The sequence below is a fragment of the Petaurus breviceps genome, unplaced genomic scaffold, assembly GCF_028583685.1.
Source record: "Petaurus breviceps papuanus isolate PSGF00001 unplaced genomic scaffold, PetGlider_PUasm1.0 458, whole genome shotgun sequence".
NCBI classification, from domain to species: Eukaryota; Metazoa; Chordata; class Mammalia; order Diprotodontia; family Petauridae; genus Petaurus; species Petaurus breviceps.
In genome coordinates, this window is record NW_027186345.1 from 933,372 (window position 1) to 945,597 (window position 12,226).

Below are 12,226 nucleotides of genomic sequence, written 5' to 3' on the forward strand. Positions count from 1 at the left end.
CTCTCTCTCTCTCTCTCTCTCTCTCTCTCTCTCTCTCTCTCTCCCCCCCATCTTTCTCCCTCCCTCCTTCCCCCTCTTCCTTCCTTCCTCCCTTTCCTTTCCTTTCTTTGCAGCTCCACAGTTTAGCACAGTACCTGGCACAAAGTGCTTAATTAATGTTTCTTGATCTACTGACTTCCAGTAGTACTATAGGAGCATGGAAAGATTATGGAGTACCAGTTTAGGAGTATGGAGAAATCTGGAGAGTCCAAGAAGGAAGTGAAGAAGTAAACACAAGACTTATCTGGACACTTTCTCAAAATGGAAATTACTGGAGAAACCTACCAATCCAATTGGAGGGAAGGGCACTGGGACGGAGGGACCTTCCAAGGGTGAAAAGGCCACAGAGACAGGTGTCTTCTGGGTGAGGCAGTTGAGACATACAGGAAGAATTTGGAGGATCTGGATTACAACTGGGAGAGGAGTGAAGGAATGGACCTGTCCCAGTCCTGGAGGCTGCCTCTTAATATTCCAACATAAGCCCAATGTAGAATTGCAGACAGCAGCATCCCTACAAGCTTGTGTGCTGCCTCTCTGCTTCACAGCATCCCAACCTGTGGCTCTATCCTGTCTCCACAGCAACAAGGGAGCTATTCTGTGCATGGCAGCACCTAGTCTGCCCATCATCATCTCTTCTTTATTGACAAAAGCCATTTACAATTTATACCTACAAATCTGAATAGCGCATGTTTAAAAATAACTTCAATCTAGCTTGGAGTCATAGAAATTAATGTGGAACCGAACTTCTAGCCCCAGCTCCACCGCTTATTAGTCATGCAATCCTTGGCAAATCTCTTAAACCCTTTGGGCTTCAGTTTACTCATCTATAAAATGAGAGAGTTGTGATACATATTCTTTAAGATTCCTCTCAGTTCTAGCAGCTTGTAGTTTTGTGAAAACAGACTACAGCAAAGTAATGAAGTTTTCATGTCTCAGTTTGCAAAATGAATCTTGCACATAAAGAACGGTTGTTTAAAGTCTCATTGATCTCCTTTAGCAAATAGCAGATATAGAACAAAGAACAATGGTCTAGGAGTCACATGACCAGGATTCAATTCCCATCTCAATCATTGATTAGCTGTGTGACATTGGGCAAATAATAATAGCTAATATTTTTGAAGCACTTTACCCATATTACCTTCTTTGACTCTCCCCTCCTTCCTCTACCACCTGGGAGGTAGGTGCTATTATTGATGCCAGTTTTACTGCTAACGAAACCAAAGCTGAGTGAAATTAAATGGCTTGTCTAGAGTCACACAGTTAGCAAGCATCTGAGATGGGATTTAAATTTGGATCTTCCTGCTTCCGAGTTGTGTTGAGTCACTTTGGTCATGTCTGATTCTTTGTGACCCCTTTTTGAGGTTTTCTTGGCAAAGATATTGGAGTAATTTTACATTTCCTTTTCCAGCTCATTTTACAAATGAGAAACTGAGGGAAACAGGGTTAAATGACTTGCCCAGGGTCACACAGCTAGTAAGTGTCTGAGGCCAGATTTGAACTCATAAAGATGAGTCTTCCTGGTTCCAAGATCAGTGCTCCATCCATCATACCACCCAGGCTCTCTAGCTCAATGTCACCTAACTACCTTTCCTTTGTGAGATTCAGTTTTATCACCAGAAAAACAGAGTGAATAATAACTTACACTGAATACTTGACAGAATTATTGTGAAGAAATTGTTTTGTAAATTGTAAAGCACTTTATAAATATGAACTATTACTTAACAAATTAATTTCCATTTTTTTCCTTGCGTCCTTTTCCAAAGAAAAGACCAATGGGAAAAGATTTGAGGGATGGGTTTTGACAGGTCTCCAAACTGTTCAGATAATATTCTCCCAACTTCAACCACCAAATAAAAATGGATGATGCAACCAGTTCATACCATTGAACACAGTTGGGTCAAAATCACCCCCGTGCTACTCCTTCCATGTTTAACAGGAGAGGAAGGTGAACATAGCATTTTATAGAACGATTTTGTGCCTTATCAAGGAAAAGCCATTGATCTGTCTCCTTTCTTAGAAACTGGGGCTTGCTTTACAGTCAGTTAGAAGCAGTGACATCTGTGGCAAAGGTGAATCAAAAGCTCTTCCAGAAAATTCATACATTATGAAGGTGAAACCCCATCCAAGATTTCTTCATTGAGGCTGGTCTGGCTATGAGGCTAGAAGTGTTCATGTCAAGATGCTTTGAAATAGGATGCTTTATTCTCTATATCCCATGTTTCTCCTTGGAAAAGGTGACCTGAGTCATAATCTACCCAATCATCATAGCTGGGACATTAGCTTAATGATTACTGAGAATGAACAAAGTAACTGTGGTGAACTTGGCATCCTATCATGCCATGACTGGTCTGGCTTTTTCTCTTTTCTTAATCTCTGGATATAGGATTTCTATTACATCACCTTTCTTTTTGGCTTCCTGTAGGCATTCATGTAAAACACACTGGCTCTCTGTTTCTATAACCAATTAGTTGGTAGAGATCTAGGATGTGAGATTTGGACACAATATAGTACAAATGGCCAATTATTAATTCTCTCCTCAAGCACTAATGCTGTTAGAGTTACTTGGGCATTTCTGAAAAGTCTTTTTTGGCTCACAGCTCAGCTCTCCCCTCCTTCCTCTAGCAGAAAAATGTCTGGAAAAAACATCTGGATCTTCTCCCTATTTATTGTTCCCTATAAACAAAAACACATCTCTTCATTTCTGCCAATCAAGCAAACTAGGAGAACAAGGAGCATGACCCTGAGCCCGAGAGATTTCTTTTAAAACATTCTGCAGTTTAACAGAGATGGCTCAAACTAGTTATGAGTTCAAAGGGTGGTCACAAGAATTCAGGGTCACTGACTGGTTTATGAGGGTCTACAGAAATGTACCATATGGAAAACAAACAAATTTCAGCCATTAGAAGAGAATTTTTTTTAAATATTTCCCCAAAAGTCCAAAAGAAACCAGGTAAAGACATAGCCACTGGAGGAGGAAATGGCAAACCACTCCAGTATCTTTTCCAAGAAAACCAAAAATGAGGGGTTTTCACAAAGAGTCAGACATGTCTGAAATGACTGAGACACAAGAGTCAGATAGACTCTAAACATCTCCAGAATTTTTATAAACAGGTAGCTCTTCTGAGCAGGGACCCATGCTTCTAAACCTATAATGCACTATTGGAATGAAACTTCCTAGTAAGTGCCTAAGGTCTTTAAGTGGTGTGCAGGGGTTAAGGTCCTATGTCAGCACATTCAGACTTGGAATAGCCCCGGATTCTCTGTGGGAAAGATATCACAAAATCTCAGAATTAGAAGGCTGTGTCATCTATAGGAACAGAAAACCTTTCTACAACATCTCTGATGAGTGGGCATTAGGCTTTAGGTTGAAGACTTCTCAGGAGAAAAAAACCTATAATATCCCAGAAGAGTCCATTCCCCAGCTAGAGAGGTCTAATTGTTAGAAAGTTTTTCTTTAAAAGTGAGCAGAATCGGGACAGCTAGGTGGTGAAGTGAACAGAGCACTGGCCCTGGAGTCAGGAGGACCTGAGTTCAAATCCGGCCTCAGACACTTAACACAAAAACTAGCCATGTGACCTTGGGCAAGTCACTTAACTCCAATTGCCCTCCAAAAAGCAAAAATAAAATAAAAGTGAGCAGAATCACACAGTAACAGAAATATTGTAACAATGATCAACTGCCAAAGACTTAGCTATCTGATCAAGGTAATGACCCAAGATAATTCCAAAGTATTCATGATGAAGAAATACTATCCACCTTCAGATAGAGAACTGATAAATTGAGTGGAGATTGAAACATACTTTTTTCCCTTTCTTTATTTTTCTGTTTTGTTTGTGTTTTGTTTTCTTTTGCAGCAAGGCTAATATGGAAATACGTTTTGCATGACATCATATGTAAAATCACCATATTGCTTGCTTTCTCAAGGGGAGGGGGAGGGACAAGAGGAAGGGAGAGAATGTGGAACTCAATTTTTTAAAATGAATGTTGAATTTTTTTAAAACTGTTGGAAAATATTTAATAAAATAAATAAAATATATATATTTTAAAGAAAAAAAAGTTACTCTTTACATGGAGCTGAAAATTGTCTTTTTGCATCGTCTTGGCCTCTCTTCTGTAAGCAGAACAAATCTAATATTTGTTTGTGTCTCTGATTGCTTCATACAGAAAATGGTCTATGACTGACACAAATCAATCTTGTATAACTAGGGAGATAGACATTTATTAAATATTTTCAGATAGCATTTATTAAATATTTTCTATGTGTCAAGTATTGTGCTAAGAAGATATAAATATAAGCAAATAAGACAGTCTTCCCTCTAGGAACGAACACTCTAATAGGGAAAGACAACATATACAAAGGAGTAGGAAATTGCAGGACCTTAAGAGGTGGAGATGGCTGAGTGGTAAGGTGGTATCCTAGATCCTTGAATGATTTGCTTCCAGGGTGGAGTTCAAGGTTCAGGTGTGGAAAAATTCAGGAAGACTAGAAATAGAGATAGCAGGGAAGCAGCCCAGAGTGACTCCTCCTGTAAACCAGGATCAATGACCAAAAGTCTTCTCCAAAATTCTGGAAACATAAGAAAGAATGGCTATGTTCTTTGTGGAAGCAAACCACTAGCTTTTGGAACACCTGTAACATGAATATGTTGCCTCAGTGGAACATGTGTCATATATCAACCAGGCTTACATATTCAGGTGCTTGGGTATCCCTTTCACAAGCCTGCATAAGGTCATATTTTGTTCTTTGGGAGTGAGAGAAAAGGGAACATTCGAGTCTTCCCTTGAGAAGGAAACAAAAGGGTTTTGTCAGCTTTACAATCACATCATTAAATAGATTTATTTCTTTAGTTAATTATAGTAACTTAGATTAGGTGCCTAAAACTGGAGGAATTATTTAGAAACCCTCATTTGTTGTTGTCAGTTTTGTTTTGTTTTATTTTGTCTTGTTTTGAACAGTTCTGCTATTCTAGGTCAGGCTCTCACTCACTGTGGTTATTTAATGTAAATTCAGAGCTTCCCACCATGCACCCCAATGTGGACTGATTGTAAAGCACTGAGACAAGTCAACCAACCATGAGGACTTGAGAGGAAGGCAGAGAAACAGAAAAACAGAATTGCAGACAGCAATGGCCTCTGCAAATGGAGGAAGTCTCCAGCAAAGAGCCATGATTGTATCTTTCCACAATGTGGGCAAACATAGTCAGTCTGTTTTCTGAGTCACACCTGTAGCCACAATAATCAACTAAAATAAGGAGCAATACCCTCAAATACCTAGACACATTTAGTGTAATCGAAAATTCTTAGTGTGTGTGTTTGTGTGTGTATGTGTGTGTGTGTGTGTGTGTGTGTGTGTGTGTGTGTAATGGATATCAGTGAAGAAAATGCCTTCTTCAGTAAGAGATTAATGAAAATAAAGATGTTATTTTTTTCCCATCCAAGTTCATTGACTCACCAAAGTATATCCACAGACCCCTTAACACTGTGTGGACCCTCGTGTTAAGAACTTCTAGAATAAATGGAAATGAGCACTGTTGATCCTTTAAAAAGATTAAAGCTGTTTTGTTTTGTTATTTTTTTATTAACCAGTTATATGACTCTGGGCAGTCACAAACTCTCTGGACCTCAGATTTCTCATTTATATAATGAGGATAATAATACTAAAGTAGCTCACCTCACACTATAGTTGAAAGAAAAACACTTTAAAAGATGTTAGGCATTATATATAAATAAATTTGCTATTATATCTAATATACGCCATTCGTTAACAAAATAAAATAAGTGGGTATTGGTTCACCATTCTGGAAAGCAATTTGGAATTATTCTTTTAAAAAAGACCAAAATTTCCACAGCCATTGACCCAGAGATTTCACTACTAATCATATGTCCAAAGGAAATCAAAGACTGAAATAGCTTCCCCTCAATTGGGGAATAGCTAAACACATTGTGGCACATGAATATAATGGAATATGTATTGTTCCTTCATTTTTTAGTCTCACCTGATGTTTCATGACCCTATTTGGGGTTTTCTTGGCAAAGATACTGAAGTGGCTTGCCATTTCCTTCTCCAACTCATTTTACAGATGAGGAAACTGAAACAAACAGGGTCAAGTCACTTGCCCAGGGTCACACAGTAAGTGTCTGAGGATGAATTTGAACTCAGAACAATGAGTCTTCCTGACTCCAGTTCCTGCACTCTATCCACTATGCCCTAATGGAATACTACTTTACCATAAAAAATTATGAATATGAAAAATTCAAAGAAGCATGGAATGACTTACATGAATTGACACAGAGTGAATTAAGCAGAACCAAGAAAATATTTATGATGGCTACAACAATATAAATGAAAGAACAACACACACACACACCAAAAAATGGACATTGTACAATCATAATGCCCAAACTTTTTTCTCCCTTGGCATGTTGTTGGTTGGTTTTGCAGAGATCCTTTTTTTTTCCTTTCTTTTTCATCTCTTTTTATTAAGGGACAGCTAGGCGATTGGCCTGGAATCAGTAAGACATGAGTTCAAATTTGGCCTCAGACACTTACCAGCTGTGTGACCCTGAGCAAATCACTTCACTTCTGTTTGCCTTAGTTTCCTTATCCATAAAATGGGGATAATAGCATCTACCTCCCAGGGTTGTTGTGAGGATCAAATAAGGTAACCATTGTAAAGTGCTTAGCATAGTGCATGACACATAGTAAGGGCTATATAAATGTTAACTATTAGCTATTACCTATAAATGATGGCAGCTAGGTGGCTCATTGAAGAGTGCTGGTCTGGAGTCAAGAACTGAGTTCAAATCTGGAGTCAGATACTAACTAGCTGTGCTATCCTAGGCAAGACACTTAATCCTGTTTACCTTAATATACTGAAGAAGGAAATGGCAGACCACTCCAGTATTTTTGCCAAAAACAAACAAACAAACAAAAAACCACATGAACAACATTGGAGTGCTATGGACCATGGGGTCATGTAGAGTCAGAGAGGATGGAATGACTGAATAACAATGACATAAATGATGGCTTGCTGAGGAGTAGAGAGAGGTATTCAGAAATGAGAATGATATAAAAACAAAAGATACCAACACCTTTCTAAAACATAGATATAATAAGAGGGTTCACTTATAAGAACTCAAGTTCTCATCCAGCTCTAAAAATCTGTGAACTTTCCATGAGCCTTTTCATGATACAGACCAATTATCAAGGCTTTATAGTTAGAGGTACTAGGACAAGAAGAGGCACAAGAACCAAGTACTTTCTATGAAACCTAATAGTATGGAGGGAGGGGGGAACCACGGCCCTCAGAGTCAACTTGATACTAGCTGTATGACCATGGCCACAGTCTCCTAGATCCTGAGTTTCTTTATCTGTAAAAAGGATCCGTCTTTATTTTTTTAAGGATAAAAAGTTTATTTTGTCTGTCTTTATTTTTGTAAAGAATGTTTTGTAGTTGTGTTCATATGGACCTGATGGATAGTCCCTGAATGTGTCTCTGTGAATAGATTTCCAAATACTTTATAAATCCTTGTACTACCTACCTCATAATGTTGTTGTTAAGAGGGTTCTTTGGAAAGTGATCTATGCACTTTTTAATAATATAAAATGATGAGGCATTTGTCCAACCGTTCTAGAAAGCAATTTCGAATTATGCTTTTTCAAAAGTAACTAAAAAATTGTGTACATTTCGACCTCAAGATCCCACTATGTGTTCAAAAGTGTTTTTCATGTGCTAATACAATACTTCAAGGAGCTCTGATTTCATCCTGCACTGTTATCCATGCCTCCATTTTCTGCCCTTTACAATACATTTTTTGTATAAATGATCAAAATAATCTTCTTAGAAATCTTCAGCTCTAATTATTTTCCTCCTTTACTTAAAACCTTTCATTTGCTCTCTACTCCTTGCCAAAGAATGAATAAAGACCCTAGTCTATTTTTGAAAGTTCATAATTTGGCTCTTTCTGTCCTTCTCTTGCTCTGACATACTTATATTCGATAGTCATATCGGACTATTAAATGTCCCCTGTTCTGATTCTCTTTTTCTCTAGTTTCTTTATCTTTACTCATTTCCCCCTCCATGCGTTTAACAGTCCCCTTCCCCATTTTCCCTGTTGGAATCCCTCCTTTATTTCCAGGCCCAGCTTAAGTACCATCTGCTCTCTGAAGCCTTTCCTCCTTCCCCCAGATGAAAGCAATGCTTGACTTCTCCAATTTCTCATAGTATCTTGTCTGAATCTCTTTTTTGCCCTTATTATTTCCTGTAGGAAATTGTCATCTTTGCACATTTCCTATTTTCACCCTTTTAACATTAAATTGTAAGTTAGTTAATAATATTAATAATAAGGGATCTTGATTTATTGATCTTTGTATCTCCATATCCCAGCACAATATCCTATACATAGTAGGTGATTAATTTTTGAATGAAAGTAAATAAACTATTGAATTAACAAATAAAATTGAGGTTTTTTTTAAATAATAAAATAGGCAACTAATTTGATTTTTTTAAAGAGAGGGAAAAATCTAATTATTCATATCAAAATGAAAAAAGAGAATTCACAGCAGTTAATGAGGAAATAAAGAAAATTATCATGAACCATTTTGTCCAATTATATATTCCAAGAAAATTGATAACTTAGAATAGATAAATAATTACAAATGTACGTAAAGTAATCTGATTAACAAAAAATAAATTGATGACTTAAATAACTGAATTTCAGAAGAAAACATTGAATAAATCATTAAGAAAAAAACACAACTCACCATCCAAAGAAGTTCAGGACCAGATGGATTTACAAGTGAATTCTATCAAAAATTTGATGAACAATTAATTATAATATTAAACAAACTTTGTCAAAACAGGAAAAGAAGGAACCTTTCCAATGTGTACTTATGATACAAATAGTATCTTGGTGCCTAAACCAGGAAGAGATGGAGGAAAGAAGGAAAACTATAGGCCAATATCTTTAGTGAACATTGACACAAAAATCTTAAATAAAATATTAGCAAATGAGTTATTCAAATATATTAAAAGATTATATGGAAGTAGTAGATTGGACTTGTATCATGAACAGAGGATTGGTTAAACATAAAGAATACTACAAACATAATAAATCATATTAATAATATTAATAATAAAACTATATGATTTCATTAATAGATGCTAAAAAGCTTTTGACAAAATCCAATATCCATTCTATTTAAAACAGTAGGAAGCACAGGAATAAATTAGCTTTTTCTTATTCTAATAAATAGTATTGACCTAAAACCAAGCATAAATATTATATGTAAAAGTGAAAAATTAGTAACCTTTTTCAGTAAGAAAGCAAGGGTGTCCATTATCACCAATACTATATAACATAGTGCTAAAAAAAATGCTAGCTATGGCAATAAGACAAGAAAGAGAAACTGAGAGAATAAACATAGGCAAAGAAGAAACAAAATCATTGCTTTTCACAGATGATATGATAGTTTACTCTAAAGAACTGACTGAAAATTCATTCAATCAGTTAACCAATTCAGCAAATTTGCAAGATATGACACATTTTTTAAATGGCATTTGCATAGCACTTTACATTTGCAAAGCTCTTCACAAATACTAACTCACTTTAGCTTAAAAATAATCTGGAAAGAGAAGTGTTATTATTTGTTATCATTTTACAGGTGAAGAAACTGAGGCAGAAAAACAATTAAGTGATTTGTCCAGGGCCATATACCTAGTAAGTGTCTGAGGCAGGATTTGAACTTGAGTCTTCCTAACTCCAGGCTCAGCACTTTACCCACTGAAGCAGCTATATATCCACATAAATCACCATCATTCCTATATATTTCCAACTTAGCAGGAAGAGGTAGAGAAATTCTATTCAAAATAACTTCATAATGTGTAAAATATTTAGAAGTCTATCAACTAAAAAACATATAGCAACAATATAAATGGAACTATAAAACACTCTTCAGAGAAAGAGAGACAAACCTAAATAACTGGAAAAATAATTTATTGGTCATGTTAACATAATGAAAATGACAATACTGACTAAATTACTTTACCTACCTAGTGCAATACTAATCAAACTACCAAAGGATTACTTTAGATCTCTAGAAAAATAGCAACAGGGGCAGCTAGGTGACGCAGTGAATAGAGCACCAGCCCTGGAGTCAGGAAGACCTGGGTTCAGATCTGGTTTCAGACACTTAACACACACACACACACACACACACACAAAAAACTAATCTTGTAACCTTGGCAAGTCACTTACCCCAATTGCCCTCCAAAAAAGAAAAAAAATAGCAACAAAATGCATTTGAAGAAACAAATGACCTAGAATTTCAAGGAAAATAATGAAAGAAAAAAGTGAGAAAGAAGAGGACCTCCAAGTTCCCTATATCAAACTATACTATAAAACAGTAATCACCAAAATGATTTGTTACTGGTTTAAAAAAATAGACAATTTGAACATTGGGGAAAAAATGGGTAAGCAGCATACAGATGCAAATGAGCCCAGCATCCTGGTATTTAATAAACCCAAAGACTCCAGGTAGTGGTATAAGGACTATTCAACAGAAATTGCTGGCAAAATTGCAAAGCATTCGAGCATAAATTAGGAAAAGACTAGTATCTTATACTGAATATTGAGATAAACTCCAAATGGATACATGACTTTGACAAAGAAAGGTGACATAATGAAAGTAAAGGAGCAAGGAAGAAAACCTTTCAGATCTATGGATAAGTAAACAATTCATGCCCAAGAAAACAGAGGGTATAATAGAAGATAAAATGGATAATTTTGATTCTTAATAATTGGCACAAACAAAATCAATGCAGTTAAAATTAGAAGGGAAACAGGTAACTACAGGGGGAAATCTTTGTAGCAAGTTACTTTGAGACATCTCATAAACAACACAATACACCATATATGTATTATATATGTATGTGTATATACACACATAAATATATATGACATATACATATATATATATAATATATATAAGAGCATATATGTGTATATGTATAAAGCTGATTCAAATTCATATGATTAAGAGTCAGAGGATGAGTGGGAAGGTGAGAAAATGCCTATTAATTGAAAAAAATTAAATTAAAATTTTAGAAATATATATGTATTTAGAAATATATACACATAAACACACACATATATATATATAACATGTGTATATATGTGTATGTATGTATATATATGTAACTGATTCAAATAAATAAGATTAAGAGTCAGAGGAAGAGTGGGAAGGTGAGAAAATCCATGTCTATTAAGTGAAAAAATAGTTAAATTAAAATTTAGAAAGCTAAATTGAACACAATTCATACAACCAAATGAATTTTCCTTCAAGGTGGTAATGTTGGGAAGTTGTGAATTTGTTACAGAGATAGCACCATTATTTAAGCATGTTTGGAATTCTTTTTAAACTGTCTTGAGACATATTACTTTGCCCAGAAATCTCACAGATAAAAACTCAGAGTTTAGTGATTTTGCAGTACTGGAAAGACTAAATGGGCCGCCCATCTAACTATGACTGAACAAAAGTACTTGCCAAATGCTTAACACAAGCATACAGTGTCTTCAGGACACCTGAGCCACCCAGAACATTGCTTAATGAGATAATCTATTGCTCAGTAAATTAACTAGGGAAAGAGAAAAAGTTCTATTTGTGATATAGAGGCTAACTTTGTCCCTTCTTTTTTGTCTCCGTTTTTTTTTTAAAAAGCAAGATGTCTTTAGGGCTTAAGTCAAAGCCTCCTTGGTCTCCACTTTCAACCATATGTCTAACTGGAAAGGGAGAAGATGGTGAATATCTCACATAAATACCCAAAGGCAGATCAATACCTTCAAAGTCAAATCTTTCAACCCAAAGTTAGATCTCTCAAGCTCAGATAGGCTCAGATTTCAAGTGAAGGACACTTTGGGACCCTGTCTTTAGCCCCTGTTCCTTTAGCTTAGGTTTTAGATCTTTGAACACCAGTGACAAATGAATGACAGAATGGACTCTTGAGAACAAACTTCCTCCCAGGCAGATTAGATGTTAGTGGATGGCAGAGCATCTCTCCCTCTGCTCATGTCCAAGATTTTAAGAGTTTGAGATTCTTTGTCAGTCTGGAATGGGCTGTAAAACCTGTCACCAGTAATTCACCTTCTGGAGGATTCTTTTGTGTTTCTTAAGCTCTGGATAGGGATT